The sequence below is a fragment of the Chlorocebus sabaeus genome, chromosome 11 (genome assembly GCF_047675955.1).
Source record: "Chlorocebus sabaeus isolate Y175 chromosome 11, mChlSab1.0.hap1, whole genome shotgun sequence".
NCBI lineage: Eukaryota > Metazoa > Chordata > Mammalia > Primates > Cercopithecidae > Chlorocebus > Chlorocebus sabaeus.
The window spans coordinates 113948051-113966199 of NC_132914.1; the positions used below are offsets into that span (position 1 = coordinate 113948051).

At 48.2% G+C, this 18149-nt stretch overlaps 1 protein-coding gene across 1 annotated transcript in view; it reads left to right on the plus strand.

Moving 5' to 3' along the window:
* Positions 1-18149, plus strand: part of RNFT2 (ring finger protein, transmembrane 2) — a 108096-nt gene that overhangs the window by 44299 nt on the left and 45648 nt on the right. The gene's annotated exons all lie outside the window — the stretch shown is intronic.

Sequence of the window (18149 nt, forward strand, 5' to 3'; positions counted from 1 at the left end):
CAGAGTGAGATTCTGTCTCTTAAAAATAAATAAATAAATAAATAAAAATAAAATAATTTTCTAAAAGATGTGGACATTTTTGGGTGGGCGCAGCATTCCGCTCCCTGCCACACCTGGTTTCCTCCCTCCCGGGTTACCATGGGTCAGTGCTATTCCTCGTACTTCACACTCAGTAACCCACTGAATCTCTACAACATCCCTGGGAAGCGGGCACTGTTATTCCTACCACCCGCTTTCTCACATGTTGAAAATAAGTCTGAACACACAGTTCCTATCACAGGCAGCTCCTCCAGACAGCTTTCTATTTAGGTCTGGTGACTGTGCCCTCCCTCTACCCTTCTGGACTAGACCACCTCTTTTTGGTTTCCACAAACCCTGCCCACACTTTTGTAAATAGCACAGGTATTAAACTCTTCAGTTACCTGATTTTAGTATGCCAGGACCCTACTCACTCTACCATGAGACTTCCCTCATGGCGTCAATGGAGTTTATGAATATTTAGGGCTGGCCTGGCTCATCGTAAGTGTTCAATACATGTTGGCTACCAGGGTGATGCTTTTAAATCACTGCTATGCCCCTCTTTCCTCCTACTACTGCTACTACCACCCTACTCTTCAAGATATACACACTTATCCCCATTTTACAGACAAAGACATTGAGGCCCAGAGATCCCCCGATAGACACTTGTCAGAACCAGGATTTGAACTCAGGTCTGCCTTATGCCAAACCGAAGGGTCTCTCCCAGCTGTCTGACCTCTGAGAATCCTAGCCAGGATTGTGTCCATAGGCTTTGTGTGCCCCTACACTGGCTTCGTGTTCTTGGGCTGGGAACCCCAGGGGGAAGCTTCTGGTTGGCCCCCTCCTTGAAACATCTGCTCTGGCCTCACTCCCTTGTTAGATAATGACAGGTCTGACCAGTGAAGGTCTGAGAGCTACACTGCCAGCTTCCTGGGTACCACATACATTGACCAGGAATAGGCTGCAGCCATCAGCTGCCTCGTCAAGGTGGATCAGCTCCTGCAAGGGGCATAGGTTGCAGCCACCTGCAGGCACAAGGCACATCATCCTCACTTGAGCAGTAACACCCCTCCCTGCACCCAGCTACAGCCAAGCTCTGACCCCCGGAACCCGGGATGGGGAGGAGCCTGGACTGAAGCCAGTGTGGAGAAGTGGCAATGTCTTCCACCTTTCCTTAGCACCTGTCAGCTGCTGGGAACTTGTTGGCTCTCCACAGCCAGCCAGGTCAGACAGAGGGGCAGTACAGGCAGAGCCCACAGAGTGGCATGTGCTAAGTGACACTTGAGAACAGATTGTCACCAATGGATCGTTTTTCTGCCTGTTCTAATTAGGACCAGGAATAACAACTGTAATAGCAAACTCTTAGAGGCCGCTTAACTGTGTACTGGCCACTGTCCCAAGTACTTTACGTGTACAAACTCATTGAGTCATGACCATATCCCTGTGAACAGGATCCTGTTATTACTGCCATCCCATTTTCACAGATGTAGAAACTACAGGCCGGGCATGGTGGCTGACACCTGTAATCCCAGCACTTTGGGAGGCCGAGGCGGGCAGATCACGAGGTCAGGAGATGGAGACCATCTGGCTAACACACAGTGAAACCTCGTCTCTACTAAAAAAAATACAAAAAAATTAGCCGGTCGTGCTGGCGGGCACCTGTAGTCCCAGCTACTTGGGAGGCTGAGGCAGGAGAATCGTTTGAATCAGGGAGGCGGAGCTTGCAGTGAGATGACATCACACCACTGCACTCCAGCCTGGGCGACAGAGCGAAACTCAAAAAAAAAGAAAGAAAGAAAGAAAGAAACTACAGCACAGAGAGGTTCAGTGACTTGCCCAAGGCCACACAGCTAGAAGTTGAAGAGTAAAGTCAGACCACCAGGCAGTCAGGCCCTTGAATCTGAGCTTTTAGTCTCTCTGCTGTGGTCAGAACAGAGGTGCTGTCCAGTTACTGCAAAGAGTGGGATATTGTACAGATTCACTTCTATAAGTAGACTCAGAGCTGAGAGTGCAAAGCTAGACCAAGGCTTCCTAGCATTCTCCCTGGCTGTCACTGCAGCTCACGATCTGTGGTCTGCAGCATTCACCACATGTGTCCTGTCCTCTTACAATTCCCCAGTTCAGCTCCTGGGAGAAGGTCTGATTGGCCCAGGTCATTTTGTGTGCCAGCTATTTCATAGGTCAGCAGCTGGCCAATGAATGGGTGCACATGGTCATGTGCCTACCCCTTGTCCAATCAGCTGTTGCCAAGGGGGAGGCAATGTCAGCTGGTATGAAAAAACATGGCTGCCTTTCAGATGGGGCCTGGGTTGAGCCAGGCAAAGCAATGAGTCATAGTAGATCCATTTTCAAGAAGGAACTCAGGATCTTCCCCAAAGCCTGGGCCTCTTCTCATTGTTCTAGATCTCAGAGTACAGCACTTCCCTCCACCCCACATTGTTTACATCAATAACCTGGAAAGGACCTCTGACTCTTTCTTCCTTGCATCTTCCAGTCAGCAACCAAGTTCTGTTCATTTTGTCTCCTCAATGACGTGGGAGCCCATCCTCCTTCTATATCTCCACCGTCACCACCCTAGTGCTCACCACCATGAGACCAAAGTAGTCTCCCTCTGTGTGTCCACTCCAACCCCCTCCACTTCATTCTTTTCCCTGCCAGCAGAGCAGGATTCTAAAAGAAAATTAATCTGATTATCCTCTCCTATCACTTCCCCTCACCTCCACCCAACTTAAACCCTCCAGGGACTGCCCTTGTGCTCAGGACAAGGACCAAGCTCCACAGGCGCAGCTACAAAGCCTACCCAGCCTGCCTCTGCCCCTGCCACCAGCATCACGCCCTGCTACTCCTTTGCTCCCCCTTTGTTTCTTCCCTCTGCCCTCCTCCCTCCTGTCTCGGCCTCTTTCGCATGCCCTTCAGACCCCCAGAGATGCTCCTTCTCCAATGGATCCTTGAGGCTTCAGTTCAAAAGTCTCTTCTATGTCCCCCTAAGTACAGTTCTTTCATAGCATTTCTGATTACCTACTTGTGTGTGTGTGTGGCGGGGGGGTTGTTTGTTTTGTTTTGTTTCATCTGAGACAAAGTCTTGCTCTGTTTCCCAGGCTGGAGTGCAGAGGCGCAATCACAGTTCACTGCAGCCTCAACCTCCCGGGCTCAAGCGATTGTCCCAGCTCAGCCTCCTGAGTCGCTGGGACTGCTCAGTGCACCACCACACCTGGCTAATTTTTTTGTTCTTCTTGCGGGTGGAGTCTCACTTTGTTGCCCAGGCTAGTCTTGAACTGGGCTCAAGTGATTTTCCTGCTTCAGCCTCCCGAAGTACTTGCGTGATTATTACATTCGTTCCTGCCTCCTCACTATTTGAAAAGTCTGTTTGGCCCACCAGTGTATCTGTAAGACCCGGCCCAGCATTGGGCACTGGGCAGAGCTCTGTAAATGGTGAGTAAGTGAAATGGCAGAGAAACTGAAGTTAGCTCCATCCTGCCCTGTGCCTTCTGGTTTATTTTCAGCAGGTGAAAATAAAACAGGAAAGCCAGGCATTGTGGCTCACACCTGTAATCCCAGCACTTTGGGAGGCCAAGATGGGTGGATTGCTTGAGCTCACAAGTTCAAGACAAACCTGGGCAGCACGGTGAAACCCCGTCTCTCCAAAAAATACCAAAAAAATTGGCCGAGTGTGGTGTACATGACTGTGGTCCCAGCTACTCAGGAGGCTGAGGTGGGAGGATCGCTTGAGCCCAGGAGGCAGAGGGTGCAGTGAGCTGAGATTGTGCCACTGCACTCCAGCCTGGGCGACAGAGCCAGCCTCTCAGTATTCTTCTGATGTAGGTGCTAGTTACTCTTATCAATGGTTGAGGAAATGGGGGTTATGAGATCAGGTAGTTCTTTTTGTTGTTGTTGAGACAGAGTTTCACTCTTGTCCCCCAGGCCGGAGTGCAATGGCGCAACCTCTGCTCACTGCAACCTCCGCCTCCCAGGTTCAAGGGATTCTCCTGCCTCAGCATCCCAAGTAGCTGGGATTACAGACACATGCCACCATACCTGGGTAATTTTTGTATTTTTAGTTTCACCGTGTTGGCCAGGCTGGTCTTGAACTCCTGACCTCAGGTGATCCACTCACCTCAGCCTCCCAAAGTGCTGGGGTTACAGCCATGAGCCACCACACCCAGCCCAGATCAGGTAGTTCTTATAGTCACACAGCTGCTCGGTGGTGGGGTCAGGATGACAGCACAGGTCTTTACAACTTCAAGACTCTAGCTCTACCTCACCACCCTAGTGCTCTACCTCAAAGGAGTGGGTTTGGGACAAGATAAGGAAGGCACTTGAGGCTGACTCATCACCTGGTGCCTTCTGGGTTCTGTCTAGATTCTTTCTCATAGTCCAACTCTTCCAAGGCTCTCAATACCCCTGTGAGATACAACTCACTGTCACCTCTTTCTGGATGAAAAACTATTAGTTTCCTGTGGTTGCAGTAACAAAATACCAGAAAACTGGTGGCTTGAAATAAGGGAAAGCGTTGTTCTCTCACAGTTCTGGAAGCCAGAAATCCAAAATCAGTGTCACTGAGCCAAAATCAAGGTGTCAGCGGGGCTGCATTCCCTCCAGAGGCTCAAGGGGAGAATCTGATCCTTGTCTCTTCGGGCTTCTGGTGGCTCCTGGTGTCCTTGGCTTGTGGCTGTGTCACTCCAGTCTTTGCCCCCATGGCCACATGGTCTTCTCCTCTTCTGTGAATGATGCCTGTCTCTGCCTCTCTCTTATAAAGATACATGTAACGGTATTTTGGGCCCAGCTGGATAAGGCAAGGTAACCTCCCCATGCCTATATCCTTAATCACATCTGCAAAGACGTGATTATTTTCTAAATAATGTCACATTCACAGCTTCCAGGTATCCTTGAGTGGCCATTATTTCCTTTACTACACTGAGGCTGAAAGAGAGGTGAGATAATTTGTCCAAAAAACACCCGGTTGCTCAGTTATAGAATCAAAATGAAAACCCAAGTCTTCCAACTCCCAAGCCCGTGGCTACTTCTGAGAACCAGGACACCATCTGCCAGATCGGCCAGGTGCTGGAGGGCCTGGGCCATTCCTAACCTGCAATTTTACAGCCATGGTGCCTTGAGCAAGTCACTTAATGTGAGCATTTTCCTCCTGCAGAAGATTGAGATGTTAGCAGTAGTGTTCTTTAGATACTGCAAACGTAAAAAGACTTGGCAGGGCACAGTGGCTCACACCTGTAATCCCTGCTTTGGGAGGCCAAAGTGAGAGGGTTGCTTGAGGTCAGGAGTTTGAGAGTAGCCTGGGCAATACAGCAAGACGCCATCTTTATAACAAAAATAAAAATAAAAATCAATTAGCTGGGCATGGTGGCATGCGCCTGTAATCCCAGCCACTTGAGAAGCTGAAGTGGGAGGATCACTTGAGCCCAGGAGTTGAGGTTGCAGTGAGCCATGATCACGTCACTACACTCAGGCTGGGCAATAGAGGGAGATGTTGTCTCTCTAAAAACAACAACAAACAAACAAACAAAACAGAAAAGAAAAAAGATATAATGTGTGTATGAAGAGTTATCACCTAGAGAGGAGGCAGGTAAGGCTTTGTGGACCATCACGGGCCCCACCCCCTGTCTGGCATACTTACTCATCCCTCTCCCTCTTTCACTCCCTTACTCTGTTTTTCATGCTGCAGACAGACCCTACCTCTTTTGCTTCTCTCTTTTTTTTTTGAGATGGAGTTTCACTCTTCTTGCCCAGGCTGGAGTGCAATGGCACAATCTCGGCTCACTACAACCTCCGCCTCCCGGGTTCAAGTGATTCTCCTGCCTCAGCCTCCGGAGAAGCTGGGATTACAGGCATGTGCCACCACACCTGGCTAATTTTGTATTTTTAGTAGAGACGGTGTTTCTCCATGTTAGTCAGGCTGGTCTCGAACTCCTGACCTCCGGTGATCCGCCTGCCTTGGCCTCCCAAAGTGCTGGGATCACAGGCGTGAGCCACTGCACCTGGCCTCTTTTGCTTCTTTATGCTCATTAACTTGCCCCATTCTGCAGCATCCCTATGTGGTAGATGCTGTTCTTATCCCATTTTCCAGATGAGAAAATTGAGGCACTGAGACATTGAGAAACGAACCTACAATCTTCTAGAGTGGGCTGCTTTCTCCCCTGTCTCTCACCTGCACCTACTGATTCATCTACCTCAAAGAGCCTTCCCTCATTCTCATGTCTTGATAACTCCTGTTCTCTCTGCAGATCACTGCCTCTTAGAAACCTTCCCTGCCTCTTCAGGCTAGGGATGGTTCTCCCACAGGACTCCTACAGCACCCTATACTTCCCCTATTCTAGCACCCACCACTCTGACTGTAATTGTTCATTTAAATGTCTGCCTTCTCTGCTTAATTGTAACCTCTGTGACAGCAGGAAATGAATGCATCCAGTTTGTTTGTTGATGGATCACCAGTATCTGCTGTGTATTCAGAAGCGTTCATTGTATGTATGTAAGTATGTATACATGTGTGTTTGAGTGGGTAGATGGACAGGTGAATGGATATATAGGTAGGTAGATAGATGAATTAGATGACCATCTGGGAAGTTTGGTGGATGGATGGATAGGTGGATGGATGGATAGATGGATGGATGGATGGGAGGAGAGTGGATGGATGAATGGGTGGGTGGATGGGTAAATGGGAGGAGAGTAATGGATGGATGGATGGATGGATGGATGGATGGATAAATGGGAGGAGAGTAGATGGATGGATGGATGGGTGGATGGGTAAATGGGAGGAGAGAGATGGATGGATAGATGGGTAAATGGGAGGAGAGTGGGTGGATGGATGGGTAAATGGAAGGAGAGTGGATGGGTGGATGGGTAAATGGGAGGAGAGTGAGTAGATGGACAGATGGGTGGATGGGTAAATGGTAGGAGAGTGATGGGTGGATGGATGGTGGATGGATGGATGGGAGGAGAGTAGATGGATGGATGGATGGTGGATGGATGGGTGGATGGATGGATGAATGGAGGAATAGATGGATGGATGGATAAATGGGAGGAGAGTAGATGGATGGATGGGTGGATGGGTAAATGGGAGGAGAGTAGATGGATGGGTGCATGGGTAAATGGGAGGAGAGTGGATGGATGGGTAAATGGAAGGAGAGTGGATGGGTAAATGGGAGGAGAGTGAGTGGATGGATAGATGGGTGGATGGGTAAATGATAGGAGAGTGATGGGTGGATGGATGGTGGATGGATGAATGGGAGGAGAGTGGATGGATGGATGGTGGATGGATGGATGGATGGATGAATGGATAAATGTGAGTAGGGTGGATGGATAGATAGTCTAATCTGTTGTGTCCCAGCTACTCGGGAGGCTGAGGCAGGAGAATGGCGCAAACCCGGGAGGCGGAGCTTGCAGTGAGCTGAGATCCGGCCACTGCACTCCAGCCTGGGCAACAGCGCGAGACTCCCTCTCAAAAAAAAAAAAAAGAAAAAGAAAACAAAAAATAACTCACTACCTCCTTTTACAGCAACAGCGAGAGCTTGGATTTCATTTTCAGCTCAGTTCAAACCTCTTACATTTGGTAGGTGTCAAAACACTTCTTTCACAAAGACACAAAAACCTATAAGCAAAGTAGTACTCACTTCCCTGTGCTAGAAAAGACCATATAGGGCCTTTGAAAGAAATCTGGCAGCCACACTTATAATAATAAACATGGCTAAATATTGCTGAGCATTTATTATGAGGCAGTGTGTTAAGCAAAGCCATTTGTTCAAGAAAGATTTACTGAATGCCAGCTACGTGCTCCACTCTGTTCTAAACTCTGAGGATACATCAGTGAACCCGTAAATAGAAACCCCTGTATTCCCGGAGTTTATATCCTCCTAAAGACATTGTCTCAGTTGATCTTAACAGTCCCAGGAGGGTAGATGCTTTTGATATCTCTTTTCACAGAGAGGAAACTGAGTTAAATAACTTGCAAAGGAGCGCAAGCCTTGCAGTAGCAACACGGATAGCAGCGGGAACAGCCAGTGTGGGGCCAGGGAAATACTATTGTCTTGACTTTTGTTTTCTTATTGAGATACAATTCACGTAACATAAAATTAACCATCAGGCTGGGCGCAGTGGCTCATGCCTGTAGCCCCAGCACTTTGGGAGGCCAAGTTGGGCGGATCTGTTGAGCCCAGCAGTTCAACACCAGCTTGGGCAACATGGCAAAACCCTGTCTCTACCAAAATACAAAGATTTAGCCGAGCATGGTGGCACTCACCTGTAGTCCCAGCTACTCGGGAGGCTGAAGTGGGACCATCACTTAAGCCTATAAGGTTAATTCTGCTGCAGTGAGCCCTGATCGCAGCACTGCACTCCAGTCTAGGCAACAGAGGGAGACCCTGTCTCAAAAAAATAAAATAAAATAATAAAAATAAACCATTGATCATTTTAGAGTATGCCATTCAGTGGCGTTTAGTACGTTCACAGTGTTGTACGACCACTACCTCTGTCTAGTTCCAAGACATTCTCACCACCCCAGAAGGAAACCTTGTCCCCGCTAAGCAGTCACATTCCTTTCCCGCTTCCCGCAAGCTCCTGGCAACTGCCAATCTGCTTTTCATCTGTATGGATTTGCCCATGCTGGACATTCTGTATAAGTGGAATAATACACTATGTGGTCTTTTGTGTCTGACTTCTCTCATGCCATGCTATGTTTTCGAGGTTCATCCATGTCGTAGCATGTATCAGCACTTCATTTCTTCTTTTTCTTTTTTGAGACAGAGTCTCGCTGTGTTGCCCAGGCTTTAGTGGACTGTCATGATCTTGGCTTACTGCAACCTCAGCCTCCTGGGTTCAAGCAATTCTCCTGCCTCAGCTCCCCGGAGTAGCTGGGATTACAGGCATGCGCCACCAGGCCTGGCTAATGTTTGTATCTTAGAGACACAGGGTTTTGCCATGTTGGCCAGCCTGGTCTCAAACTCCTGACCTCAGGTGATCCGCCCACCTCGGCCTCCCACAGTGCTGGGATTATAGGCGTGAGCCACCACGCCCGGCTTTCATTCCTTCTTATGGCTAAACAATATTCTATTGTGTGGATAGACTACAATTTGTTTAGCCGTTCCTCTGTCAATGGACATCTAGGCTGTTTTCGCTTTTTGGCTGTTGTGAATAGTGCTGCTATGCGCTTTTGTAGACGAGTATCTGAACGCAGTTTTTGCGTTAAATACCTAGGCGTGGAATTGTGGGTTGTGCTGTAATCCTCTGTTGAACTCTTTGAGGAACTGTCAGACTTTCCCACAGTGCCTGTACCGTTTCACGTGCCCAGCGGAAGAAAATGAAAACAGCGAGAGGCCAAGGAAGTAGCCCAACGCCACACAGCTCACAAGTGGCTACGTGGAGATTTGAACTCAGGCAGTCCTCCTGCTCCGGAACTGCTACCCTGAGTTATCAGACCTCAGTCCCTCCCGTGTATGTTCCCTGAATTCATTTGGAAAATTTTCTTTTTTGTTTTTTGAGACAGAGTCTCTGTCACTCAAGCTGGAGTTCAGTGGCACAATTTCGACTCACAGCAACCTCCACCTCCTGGGTTCAAGCAATTCTCCTGACTCAGCCTCCTGAGTAGCTCGGATTACAGCCGTGCACCACCATGCGCGGCTAAATCGTATTTTTAGTAGGGACGGGGTTTCTTCATGTTGGCCAGGCTAGTCTTGAACTCCTGACCTCGGGTGATCCGCCCACCTCGGCCTCCCAAAATACTGGGATTACAGGCATGAGCCACTGCACCCAGCCTAGAAAATTTTTGAGAATTAATCTTGGAGAAAAGTCCTCCTAAACCATTCATATAAAAGTCTCCCAAGTCCAGGCCAGAGCTACCTCACTTCCTTACTTCCTTCTCCTTGAAACGGACACTGCTGGGGCCGAGGAGGCGGGGATGGACCCAACACCCCTTTCTTGCGCCTCCGAGTTGTGGGTGACAGTTATTAATGCCTCCCTGGCAACTGTCCAGCTCCCTTTTTCTGATGATGATTATTTTATTCGGCGAGATGAATGTGCCAGGTCAGCGCGTAATCTAGCCTGTAGAAAGCGATGTGAATGGTCTTCCCCAAGATAAATTGCAGGCTTGGAAAAGGTTCACAGCCTTCCCTTGCCTGTCTGAGTGCTCTCCCGAATCCTCATCAATCCTTGTCTGGGGAGAAGAAAAGGATGGGTCTTCATCTGCAGCTGGGGTGGGGATGCGGGGGGAAGGCTCATTTGTCAGAGACCCCTAATGGCTCACGGCACAGATGCTCTTTCCCGGGCCTCCACACCATCCGCTGAGAGGGTGCGCTGGTTTTAATATTATAATTATTATATTGCAAGTGCTTTTGGTATTTGGGTCGATTGATGGCCCTGACGTGTGAGGCCGGGTGAGCCACCTTGTCTGGGGACTTTGGGAATCTCTCCATTTTCTGCCTTTTCTTAATCATCCCGCTGCCAATGCCAATGCCAATTCCCACGTGCCTTGCAACGCTGGAGGGTCTGTCAGGAATCCTCACACCTGGGCCTTCTGGGAGAACTGGGCTTCCTGGCCAGCCAAGATAGGTTAAAGATGGCATCGACTGGTCTTCAACCTCAGCCCCAAAACCATCACACTGGCCGGGTGTCTTGAGCTGCCGCTTGTTGTTACACATTCAGATAGCCTTTTTTTTTTTTTTTTTTTTTTTTTTGAGGCAGGGTCTCGTTGCTGTTGTCCAGGCTGGAGTGCAGTGGCGTGATCTCAGCTTACTGCAGCTTTGACCTCCTGGACTCCAGCAACCCTCCCACCTCAGCGCCCCACATGCCACCATGCCCAGCTAATTTTAAATTTTTTGTAGAGACAGGGTCTCACTATCTTGCCCCGGGCTGGTCTCGAACTCCTGGGCTCAAGTGCTCCTCCCACTTCAGCCTCCCAGAGTGCTGGGATTACAGGTATGAGTCACTGTGCCTGGTCCAGAAAACTTCTATATAACTCATATGTGTTGCACTTGCCTGGCCTGGCTCCACCTCTCTGACATCATCACCCATGACTCTGTCTCTTGCTCACTCAGGACCAGCCGTGCTGGTGACTTCTTGGTGCCTCCAAAGCACCCAGCACCTTCCTTCTCAGGCTTTTGCTCTTGCTGTTCCCTCTGCTGGGAGCAGTTTTTTCCTGGATGTTCCCCTGGCTGTCTCCTTCCCATCACCTGGATCTTGACTCCAATGATACCACCTCTGGAAAGTCATTCCTAACCGCCCCACTGAGAGATGGCATTCCACCATCATTTTATATCTTTCCTAGTGTGTGCCAGTATCTGAAACAATCAGATTGTTTGTCTTTATTTATTTTCTGTCCTTTCCCCACTAGAATGTGAACTCACGTGAGCAAAGACCCCTAGCTTGCTCTTGACTCTCAGGGAGTATACCACTGTGGGCTGAATTTAGAGCTTCGCTGGGTGCTGTGGCTCACGCCTGTAATCCCAGCACTTTGGCAGCCTGAGGTGGGAGGATCACTTGAGCCTAGGAGTTCAAGACCAGCCTGGCAACATAGTGAGACCCTGTCTCTACAAAAAACTAAAAACTTATCCAAACATGGTATCGGGCACCTGTAGTCCCAGCTACTCAGGAGGCTGAGGTGGGAGGATCGCTTGAACCTGGGAGGCGGAGGCAGAGGCTACAGTGAGCCGAGATTGTGCCACTGTACTCCAGCCTGGGTGACAGAGCAAGACTTTGTCTCAAAAAACAAAAAAAAAAAAAAAAAGAAGAAAAAAGAAAATGAATTCCCCTTAGCCCAAGATCCCAGAGCTATGCTGTCTAATATAGTAGCTAAAAGAAAACAAAATCACGCCTGCTTATTTCCCACCACATAGCGTTCTCCTCAGCCACTGCCCCTGTCTCACCAATTCCACTGATGTTATTCAGGGCCTATTTGCTTACAGGGGCAATGCTAGATCCTGAGAATATAAAAATGACTAAGACATCATCATAACCTTTGTCCACTTACTTGATTCTCTGTGAATGAAACTTGGTTTTATACTAACCTAGCCCAAACCTAGGTAAGAAGGTAAATCCTCTGTCCCAGAAACATACATAGAAACATATCATATACTCCTACTTCTATAATACTAATACTAATTATTAAACATTTGACATGTTCACATTTTATGAAAATGAAAGCCAGGCACAGTGGCTCACGCCTGTAATCCCAGCATTTTGGGAGGCCGAGGCAGGCGGATCACCTGAGGTCAGGAGTTTGACACCAGCCTGGCCAACATGGCGAAACCCCATCTCTACCAAAAAAATACAAAAATTAGCTGGGCATGGTGGTGCGTGCCTGTAATCCCAGCTACTCCAGAGGCTGAGGCAGGAAAATCGCTTGAACCCAGGAGGCAGAGGTCGCAGTGAGCCGAGGTTGCGCCACTGCACTCCAGCCTGGGCGACAGAGTGAGACTCCGTCTCCAAAAAAAAAAGAAGAAAGAAAGAAAAAAGAAAATGAATTCTCCTTAGCCCAAGATCCCAGAGCTGTGTTGTCTAATATAGTAGTTACAGGCCACATGTGGCTCTCTAACTTTAAATTAATTACGTTTAAAATTGAGTTCCTCAGTCGCACCAACCACATTTCAAGGGCTCAAATGCAGAAATGGTTCATGGCTACTAGGGTGGATAATGCAGAGGTAGAATATTTCCATCCATGCAGAAAGCATTGTTCTAGAATGTTCTTAGGACAGAGTTTAATTCAGCTTCCCAAAAGTACAGGTAGCAGATGGAGAAACACAAAAGCAGGCCCTTCTCTAACAACTCTCTACAAGTCCCCTGTGCAGGAGACAGCACTGCAGAGTAGAAAGAACACAGCTGGAGTTAACAAAACAGTTCAAATCCTGACTTCCTGACTTATTCCCCAGGTAACCTTGACCACTCTTTTGAAGCTCCCAGCTTCTTCATCTCTCCAGTGGTCATTTCTTTTTCTTTTTGAGACAGAGTCTCACTCTGTCACCCAGGCTGGAGTGCAGTGGTACAATTCCGGCTCACTGAAACCTCTGCCTCCCGGGTTCAAGTGATTCTCCTTCCTCAGCCTCCTAAGTAGCTGATATTACAGGCACCTGCCACCACACCCAGCTAATTTTTGTATTTTTAGTAGAGAAGGGTTTTCACTGTGTTGGCCAGGCTGGTGTTGAACTCCTGACCTCAAGTGATCCACCCACCTCAGCCTCCCAAAGTGCTGCGATTAAAGGTGTGAGCCACCATGCCCAGCCTCTCTAGTGGTCATTTCTGTCTCTTTAAGGTTATCGTAAGGTGCAAGGGCAGGTACCTCGTTGCTGGGTGGTTACTGGGATTGGTTATATCAGAAACAAGGAAAGGCTTAGCTGAACTGATTTCTCTGAATAACACAGCATTTTACCAACTTGCCATCTTTTCCATAAGGATAGGGAGGAGGAAGCCCTTCCATATCCTAAATCATCTTAACTAAGTTCTAGCTCAGTAGGCTCAGCCAAATCCCTGGACAAGAGGTTCCAGTAGGGTGAGATTCCATGAGCTCTCAATGCTATTGGTTTTTCTCTAAGCAGAGGGGAAGGGGAGGGAAGGTGGACAAAAATAAAAAAGGTGGTTTTCTCTGACATGAGAGCCAAGATGATTCATGGGGCTTTCGGTGCCATTAAAATCCCTACATTTTCCGGGCCCTGAACCCAGCATTTTTGCTCTCAAAGTGGTTTCCCATCGATGGAGGCATCTTCACTCCTGGAAGTCACGCCTTCCCCTCTCCCCTCCTTCCCTTCTCCCAATCAGACATCTGTCTATGCTGGGGCAGTTCTGAGTATTCTAGGTCTCAGCTGTGGTTTTGGCTGCATAACATTCTGTGTATAAAGACACAGTGCCCCATCCTGGAATAAGAACTTCTAGAAGAGCCAGCCACACTTGTTCCAACCACCCACACATGGGGGCTGGAAGAAGTTTAGTGATTTCCAACGAGGGGGATGTGATAATTTCTGGAGTCATTTTTGGTTGCCACCATTGGAGGGGGTGTGCTATTGGTATTTAGTGGACAGAGACCAGGGGTGCTGCTGAATATTCTACAGTGCACAGGACAGTCCCCTACTGCAACCCAGAATTATCCAGCCCTAAATGTCAGTAGTGCTGAAGTTGAGAAACTCTGGGTTAAATGTGTGCCTTATGGCCCTGGGTCAGCTCCCCAAATGTTATGGACTGAACTGTGCCCCCCGAAATGCATGTGTTGGAGTCCAAACCCCAGGACCTCAGAGGTTGGCTATATTTGGAAATAGGGTCTGTAAAGACGGCCAGGGTCTGTAAAGACGGCCAGGCTCTGTGGGTCACTCCTGTAATCCCAGCACTTTGGGAGGCCGAGGCAGGTAGAACACTTGAGGTCAGAAGTTCAAGACCAGCCCTGGCCAACATGGTGAAACCCTGTCTCTACTAAAAATACAAAAATTAGCCAAGCTTGGTGGCATGTGCCTGTAATCCCAGTACTTGGGAGGCTGAGGCAGGAGAATCACTTGAACCTGGGTGGTGGAGGTTGCAGCTGAGATGATGCCACTGCACTCCAGCCTGTCTCCAAAAAAAAAAAAAGAAGTCATTAAGTTAGAATAAGGTCACTAGTAATGCAGGGCAGGCAAGCCCCAAAGAGGGGCTTAGACTGTGAGGGTTCTTGGCTTTGCACAAGAAAGAATTCAAGGGCGAGCCAGTGTTAGGGTAGAAGAAGGTAGCTTTACTGACGAGGCGTTACAGCTCAGGCAGCATTGCAGCACCGTGACTGCTCCTGCAGAGCAGGGCTGCCCCGTAGGCAGACAGCAGCACCTCAGGGCAGTTTTGCAGCCATATTTGTACCTACTTTTAATTACATGTAGATTAAGGAGCAGTTTATGCAGAAATTTCCAGGGAAGGGCTAGTCACTTCTGGGTCGTTGGGTGATGGTCATAGAAAGCGGTGGTAACTCCTGGGTGTTGCCATGGCAATGGTAAACTAACGTGGCATGCCGGTGGGCATGGCTATGGAAAGCCGCTTCCACCCTGTCCCTGTTCTAGCTAGCTCTCAATTTGGCCCCATATCTGAGCCCCACCTCTGGAGTCAAGTCCCGCCTCCTACCTCACTAGGATGGGCCCTGGTCCAGTAGGACTGGTGTCCTTGTAAGAAGAGGAGATTGGGACACCAACAGGCACAGACGAAAGATCACGTGAGGACACAGAGAAAATGAACACTTACAAGCCAAGGGGAGAGAGGCCTGGGAAACAGAATGAGACTCTGTCAAAAAAAAAAAAAAAAAAAAAAAAGCAGCAGCAGCAGCAAATACATGTGTATGTTTTTTTAACTCACCTTTATATATTCAAATAGTAAGGTAACATTCTATATACAGCTCCCACCTCGCTTTTATTATCCATCTATCTTAGAGGTTGTTCTAGATAAATACATAGAGAAACCACAGCACTGTGGTTAAATGCATGGACCCTGGAACCAAACTGCCTGTGTTCAAATCCTGTTTGAGAAACCCTTTGCCATTTACCAGCTTTGGGACCTTAGTAAGGTAGTTTGCATCTCTTGCATTCATTTTCTCATCTGTAAAATGGGATCATAATAGTACCTATCTACATTAGGTTTTTTATTTATTTATTTATTTATTTTTTGAGACAGAGTCTCTGTCACCCAGGTTGGAGTGCAGTGGCGTGATCTCAGCTCACTGCAACCTCAACCTCCCAGGCTGAAGTGATTCTCCCGCCTCAGCCTCCTGAATCTGGGACCACAGATGTGTGCCACCATGCCCAGCTAATTTTTCATATGTTTCTTTTTTTGGTAGAGATGGGGTTTCACCATGTTGCCCAGGCTGGGCTCGAACTCCCAAGCTCAAGCGATCTACGTGCCTCGGCTTCTGAGTGCGGATTACAGACATGAGCCACTGTGCCCGGTCCAATCATAATAGTACCTAGGTGTATTAGTTTTCATTTACTGCCTAACAAATGACCACTGACTTAGCAGCTTAGAAAACACTCACTTATTAGTTCACAGTTCTGTAGGTCAGCAGCCCAGGTCGGCTTGATTGAGTTTTCTACAAAGGGTCTCACAAGGCTGAAACCAAGGTGTTGGCCAGGCTGGGCTCTTACCTGGAGTTGCTGGAGACAAGTCTACTTCTAGGCTTATTAAGGTTGTTTGCAGAATCGGTTCTGTGTGGTTGTAGGACTTGAGGTCCCCCATCCTTGCCGGCTGCCAACCAGGTCACTCTCGGCTCCTAGAAGCCACGCTCTAAGTCTTGTACACAGTTGCCACCATCTTCAAGCCAAAAGCAGAGTGCAGTTCTTGTGTTTGACATTTCTCTGACTTCCTTTTCCCCCAGCCCAAGAAAACTCTGCTTTTAAAGGGCTTAGATGATTAAATTAGACTCACTGGAACAGCCTGCTAACCAGTTAAAGGGTAACTGTTAGTAACCTCAATTATATCTCCAAAATCCCTTTTATCGTGTAGCCTATAATATGATCTAGATGTGATATTTCATTACCTTCATAGTCCTGGGCATTAAGATGGGAAATTTTGCTGGGTGCCCACCACACTACCTCAGAGGGTTGTTGTGAAAATGCAATTGCACATCTCCTAGTATGCAATATATACAAGTTAGCTGTGTTTTTTTTAAGAGCAAGGATTTTTTAAAGGGATTCCTTAGCTGGGCACGATGGCTTATGCCTGTAATTCCTTTTTTGGGTAGAGACAGGGTATCACCATGGGAGGCCGATGTGGGCAGATCACCTGAGGTCACCTCGTCTCTACTAAAAATATGTACCTGTCCCTTGGAACTTACAGTCCAGTGATAAAAATGGTGGCCTGGATAATTAGGGGTAGTGTGGTGATACTGTTTGGATGTTTGTCCCCTCCAAATCTCATGTTAAAATGTGATTCCCCAGTGTTGGAGGTGGCGCCTAGTAGGAGGTGTTTGGGTCACGGGGATGAATCTCATGTGAATGGCAGGGTACCCTCCCCAAGGTAACGAGTGAGTTCTTGCTCTATTAGTTCATGCACAATCTGACTGTTTAAAAGAGCCTGGCATCTCTTGTGCTTGCTCTCTCAACATGTGACACACCTGCTCCCCCTTTACCTTCTGCCATGAGTAAAAGCTTCCTGAAGCTTCACCAGAGGCTGAGCAAATGCAGGTGCTGTGCTTCCCCTACAGTCTGCAGAACCATGAGCTAAAATAAACCTCTTTTCTTTACAAAACACCTAGTCTCGGCCGGGCATGATGGCTCATGCCTGTAATCCCAGCACATTGGGAGGCCAGGGCAGGCAGATCATTTGAGGTCAGGAGTTCGAGACCAGCCTGACCAACATGGCGAAGCTCTGTCTCTACTAAAAATACAAAACATTGGCCGGGCACAGTGGCTCACGCCTATAATCCCAGCACTTTGGAAGGCTGAGGCAGGCAGATCACCTGAGGTCACGGGTTCAAGTCCAGCCTGGCCAGCATGATGAAACCTTGTCTCTACTATAAATACAAAAATCAGCCAGGCATGGTGGCGGGTGCCTGTAGTCCCAGCTACTCGGGCGACTGAGGCAGGAGAATCGCTTGAACCCAGGAGGTGGGAGGTTGCAGTGAGCCGAGATAGTGCCACTGCCCTCCAGCTTGGGTGACACAGCAAGACTCTGTCTCAAAAAAAAAAAAAAAAAAAAGGTTTAAAAATGCAAAAAAATAGCTAGCACTGTAGTGCGTGCCTGTAATCCCAGCTACTCAGGGGGCTGAGGCAAGAGAATTGCTTGAGCCCGGGAGGTGGAGGTTGCAGTGAGCTGAGATTGTGCCACGGCATTCCAGCCTGGGTGACAGAGCAAGACTCCATCTCAAAAAATAATAAAATAAAATAAAATACCATTTGACAGATAAAACAGAGGCTCAGGGAGGCTAACCAGTTTGTGAAGGGTCACTGTGCTGGAAGGTGACAAAGTAGGACTCAACTCAGCCTGACAGGGTGACAATAAGAATAACAGCTGATACGTCTAGGTTTCTCTTCTTGTTTGTGTATTTATCCACTGTGCAAAGTGCTTTATTTGCGTGATTTCATTTGGTCTTCTCAGCAACACTCTAAGAAGGTAGGTGCTGTTACTGTTCCCATTCCACAGATGAGGAAACTGAGGGCCAGCAAGGGAATGCCACCCAGCGGTGAGCAGCAAAGCCAGGG